Source organism: Sinohyriopsis cumingii, unplaced genomic scaffold, assembly GCF_028554795.1.
Source record: "Sinohyriopsis cumingii isolate HCF-2022 unplaced genomic scaffold, ASM2855479v2 utg000229l, whole genome shotgun sequence".
Taxonomy (NCBI): domain Eukaryota; kingdom Metazoa; phylum Mollusca; class Bivalvia; order Unionida; family Unionidae; genus Sinohyriopsis; species Sinohyriopsis cumingii.
This window is the reverse complement of record NW_028315879.1, coordinates 561,873-567,901: the sequence shown is the minus strand read 5'-3', so window position 1 is coordinate 567,901 and position 6,029 is coordinate 561,873.

Below are 6,029 nucleotides of genomic sequence, written 5' to 3'. Positions count from 1 at the left end.
TTGACAGTGTCAGCGGGTTGATGGTGTTTTTGTAAAAATCTAAAGAACTCCATTTAAATTAATGCTCAACGCAATCATTCTGTATTTTTATTCTAAAGCGGTTTACATCTAGACATAAAGCGGTATACATCTAGACATAAAGCGGTATACATCTAGACGTAAAGCGGTATACATCTAGACGTAAAGCGGTATACATCTAGACGTAAAGCGGTATACATTCAGACATAAGATTGGTTTTCACCTCGAACTCCATTATGCTTTTTCAGAGTTCTAATTTTAATTTTAATAAAATGCTCTTTGTACCATTTCTGTGTTCGATTTCGTTCTTAATGTTCCAGCCTCTATTACTGTTCTATTTTTTCTTCTTTCTTCCGTCAGGTACAACAACATGTATGACTCGTCTCTCTAAAAGAAATCACGAGCATCTAAAATTATTTTCTCAGTTGTCGTGAGTTTCTTATGAGATTCGGTTCACCCCATACAAATCTGAGTCACCGCTCCGGTGGTCTAGTGGTTAGAGCGTCCGCCTCGGAAGCGGGAGGTTGAGGGTTCGATCCCCGGCCGAGTCATACCAAAGACTTACAAAAATGGTACTAACAGCAGCCTCGCTTGGCGCTCAGCATTGAGAGGTGAGTGTTAGGACTGGTCGACCTGGTGTCAGGATAATGTGACTGGGTGGGACATCATGCTACATGTCTGCGGCATGATGCCCCAGTGCTGGACATCATTATAAACTGCCACACTGCATACATCGTAGTGATATGACTGAATTTTTTTAAAGCTACGTTAAAAATCCTAATCACACACACACACCACTCGAGTCGTACTCTTCAGTAGGAAATATGTCTACTGTGTTAGTCTCTTTATCAGAGAGTGACTCCAGTCGTATGGGGTGGCTAGCATGAGCAGCTACTAGCTCATGCAGGACGCAAGTGCTGCACGTGCATTAACTAATCAACTGTAAGCTGAACGCGTGCTCTATGCAATCCCATGTGACCATAATATGAACTCAGTTAAGTATTTCCTTACTTCTCTCTATACAAAACAAATACATATACTTAATACTCCTGTACTTACACTAAACTGCTTTAAAAAAATTAAATTTAATATAACTAAATAATAACTCAAAAGAAGTTTGATCTTTACAAGTCAGTCCGAACAGAAATACAAGGAATAACACACAGAACAATATAGCACAAATCACATAGCAATCACCGAACAATATTGATCCCTGGCACGGATCACATACTTAAATAACTCTAAGACCAGCCAGGGTGAAGGAATAGCAGCTATACACTAGTTAGGGAGGTGTATAAACCCTAGAACAAAATTTAATAAAATCGAAATTTTATCAAAAAAATAATTATACAATAAAAGACATATGGGGAAAAACTACAAAAACATAAAACCCCTTTAATTTTAGACAGTAGGGGGGTCTCGTGTATGATGTAAATCTGAGAGGGACCACACCAATAAATTTTAAACTAAACTGCTTGTCGTTTATTTCATTATTGATTTCCTGGCTTGTCATTTGTTAATATCGTTCAACTTTTGGTAGCATAATTTACTATTTATCCGTTTAAAAAAATCTTTGTTGAAGGTATATGCTTCCTTGAAATCTTTGGCAACAAATCTTGTTAATGTTTCACTAAACCCAACTATAGCTGAATGAGCAACTACAACGGTAGCTATTCTTGGAAAGCCTAGTACAATACATCATGAAACTGATACAATGGTAACCATCACCCATCTCCAATGATTCACTACTCTAGGACTAACAATGCCAGAGGAACTGACCAAAACAGAAAAGAACTAAACTGAAGTCACTTGAAATGTTTTCTGGAATTCAAACGTTCTCTCTTTACAAGGATTTCAACAAGTAAGTAAATTATAAACTTATTACAAGTTATTAGAAACTTTGCTTAGGGATTTTTTTTGGGGGGGAGGGGAGAGGTTTGTTTCTTGCTTAGGCATGTTATTTTTGGGGAGGTTAGTTTCTTTATTGTTTAGTATGGTGGAATCCCTCCCAGTTATGGTTTAAATAGTCATCCCATAACAGCCTTACACAAGTACATGCAATGTAATTAACGTCACACAAATAAAAACTGGTACATGAGTAAATACAAGAAGGATTTACGACATACAGAATTGAAATTTCATCCACCGATGTCAGTCATTATAGGTTACTGCATTTGTATGGGAAAATATGAACGAGGTTTATTTCGGATGAATACTGCACGATCGTTGGGACTGCATACTCATCCGAGAAAACGAGTTCACATTTTCACATACAAATGCAGTAACCGTTTTTATTATATACTCATTTTCCTATTCTACCTAAGGTTTAATTATAACAAATACACCACAAGAATCAATGTAATTGAATTTATGCTGAATTAAAAAATAATTACACAACCGCATATTCATCAGTACACAATAACAATATTATTGCGCACATAGCACCGCCCAGCGACCTTTGAACTTGGTCGCGTGCTCGACAATAATTTCAAAAAGAATCGTCTACTTAAAATTGAAATTTACAGTCATATGTGAATGAATGCGCATTGCAACAACCTTTCCATTTGGTCTGGAATGGATGCATTTTGTTTTTAATGTTGATCAAACTCAAGTTTGCTTTTCTGATTATGATGGACCAGAATATTTGGCTAATTCTGTGCAACAAGGAGAATGTGATTTCAGTTGGAAACGTACTCGAAATTCCAGGACAGTTTTGGTGTGTATCAGGTTTTGCAGGACATGTCATTCGGATTTGCAGAACTAAAAAAGTACATTTTGAGGAAATTCAAGATGCATAAATGTAATTATATTTATTACCATTCTTATTACCAGCTAAAAATGCATATATTTATTCCCTGTCACTTTCATGTTGGAGGGACTCCAGCTATGACCTGTATCATACAGTGTGTAATTTATCGCTAGCCTAACACGCTATTAAAAGTTACACGGGGAACATTACAAAGCAGCTGTTGTGTGACAACCCATTTAGCCAGCGAAAATAATACTTTTTCGTCGTCTTCTTGATTGGCTCTGGTAGTTTCCTATCAAAACCTTCAGTTGCATTTTTTTTTCTCGAATCTAGGATTTTGACAGACTTGTAAAATGGTACGTCTCTGATACGTGATTGCCCTTGGCCTCAATATGCTTTTTATGATATATTTTAATAGACCCTTGAGTCTGAACCAAAATATTGGCGAAAAGATACGAATATTTCTCTTAAATAATTGTTTCAATAATCAGAACGGTATTTTTAATTAATGCATCTCTCGTATTTATTGTTGACATTGCGAATATCACGTTCATTCGTGTGATTGTTTGAAAGTTTCATTTCTGATTTATTGAACTCGTCCACATCGTTAACTTCATCATCTATACTTTCAAGTGGACGAAACAGCTTCTTTAGTTCATTCACAAAAAAAAAATTCTAATCAACTAAAACCTAAACGTCTACTACCAAGTAGATCCTAATACACTATACTATTTTTAGGCACACCTGTCGTGCACGTGAGTGCAAATCAAGGTATTCAGTATCGTAAAATACTGCACGATTTTGATAATGTAAAGCTAACGGAGACAAAAATGAAACCATAATAATTTAGTGTATTCCATGAAATACGGTTCCGTGGAAATTTGGTGAAAAGCGCAAACCACTGGTCTTGATGCCTTAAAGAGGACCCCTTAGAACGATACAAAACTTTGTGGCTGTCGTGGAATCTGATCTGGTCATGAGGAAGAGTAAGTGTAGGAACACTTGATTTATGCATTCTCGCATTGTATTTTATAGCCATTTAACATGAGGAGCAAATCCGTTTGCTCTGTATGTGCTTCAGATTTCACCTAGTGTCAGCTCTATATACCTGTTACATTTGTGTAAATCGTGTACTTTAGTTTGTGTACGATGTTGAGTGACATCTAACATTCAAGTATGGCAAGAATGTTATAGGTGAATGCCCTGGTGGTGGAAGCATACGATTCATCCAACATAAGCAATGATGGTATGTGAGAAATCTTGCCAGTAACTTCCTGTGAGTCGGTGGTTCTTACCGGGGTTTCCCAGATTCTTCCTCCGCCAACTATGCTGGCCGCAATGTATCCTATCACGTGCTGAAAAAATTGCTTTAAACTCACAATAACAACATAAATCAGCTTGAACAGTATAAGCTAGATCATTGAACCTCACACTCTAAATGGTTGGTGTGGTCTTTAATTTTCTCTTATTAAAACAAACATTTTGTTTCTGTTGCAACGGCACTAAGTACTCATTCTGCATCATCTGCCAAACAGAGACAGGCGTGGCACTCGTTGGGAAACCGGTGAGAAAGTACCGAACGTCATCAGAAATCGTCTTCACTATGGCTATAAAGACCATCCTGATATAAGCCAATGCCTCTTTGATGTCACTTTCCAGTATCTTGAATCAAGGCATACCACGTGGCATAATGTGTGCTATTAAGATACAGGCCATGCGAGAATGTGCAGTGGGGCAAAACAATGATAGGAACTGTAAATGTTTTCCAAGAGTACCAGACGAGAATCATCTTTCATTCATTCATCCCGTAAGAGCGCATTCATTCACTCTCAGTCATCCCCTTACAATAAGGACATGCGATTCTTACGTGAACACGGGAATCATACAGAAATCCCTTATACATGATTTCTACAGAACGTTTTCGAGCAAAGTGGAAACAAGAAACTTCATGTCAAGGCCTGCACATCCTCCAACCCATCAATCCAGCAGATGTTCGTGCAATTAACATCAAACATCACGATCGGTGCTCGGCAATGCACTTCACTTGACCCCATCGCCATTCAAGCCAAGTGCAGCTGATGAATTGGCAGATGTTGAATTCCTCAATCTGGATGAGGGCGCGTTGCTTGATGGAAATGTGGTTAACATGTATGCATTCCAGGACGCGTACATATGTATCTTATCTGTCCAAAATGTGGTGAATTAAGAGCGCAGTCGCAAAAACTGAAACAGCGTATTAAACTGAACCTTCAGATGCAGAATTCAACAAATCGAAATACGTGTGTGAAGATGAATGTGTAATTCTCAAGAACACACAAGATGAAGCAAGTCATCTGGTGGAACAGAGCAATGTGGACAGTGATATGGACATGGGGGTTCTGCACAGTGCTGCTGTTTTGTTGGAAAAGAAGGAATTAATAAAGCAAACGAATTGGACATTTGATGGTTCACTTAAAGATGCTACTAACCCAGTTGGACTGTTTCTATCAGCAGATCATTCAGGGACCAATCACACTGATAGCAACTGACAAGAAGTCTTGACAAGTGGTCAGGTAGGATTGGCACCAAGCACAAAGTATAGTGAACATTTTCCCGTCCAGTATGCAGGTCGTAAACATGAAAGCATATGAACTGAAATCAACATGCGAAATGAGACAACAGCTTGGAGTATAGATTAACCAAGCCATTCGAAGCTATGAGATCATATACATCTTGCATATGTTTGGGACAGACACCAGCAAGTGGAAGGGCAGCTAGCAAAATTGTACTCCAGAGAATGCTGGTCGATGATGGAATTTGCATGTCCTCTGATCTCATTCTTCCTTCGTATTGACAATGTTGACTTTGCAGAAAACACCTCTGAGCGGAAAGGTATCCTGCATGCTACTGTCATGACATCTACCAGACGTGTTAACGTGATTAAATCGTGTCAAAGTTAGAACTCACTGGTCCAGCTCTGGAACTTCCCAGCACACGTACTGCACTCTTGGCCTGCTGCAAGCCAGCAGGAAAGCCAATATGTCCTGTCTATGCCATCCATGACAGGAAGCAAGGAGACCAAACAATAATATCTTATCAAAAACCGGTTACAACAAACCTAGCAAATGTACCCATGAAGCGATTCCTGTCAGATGTGAAGATGAAGATAAGACTAACCTACTACGTGGCTAACAGGATGCTGCAAAAGGCACACACAAATAAGAAATACGTGGTGATGACACGGTGGTCTCGGCGCATAGCAACTCACAGATATAAAAGCTAC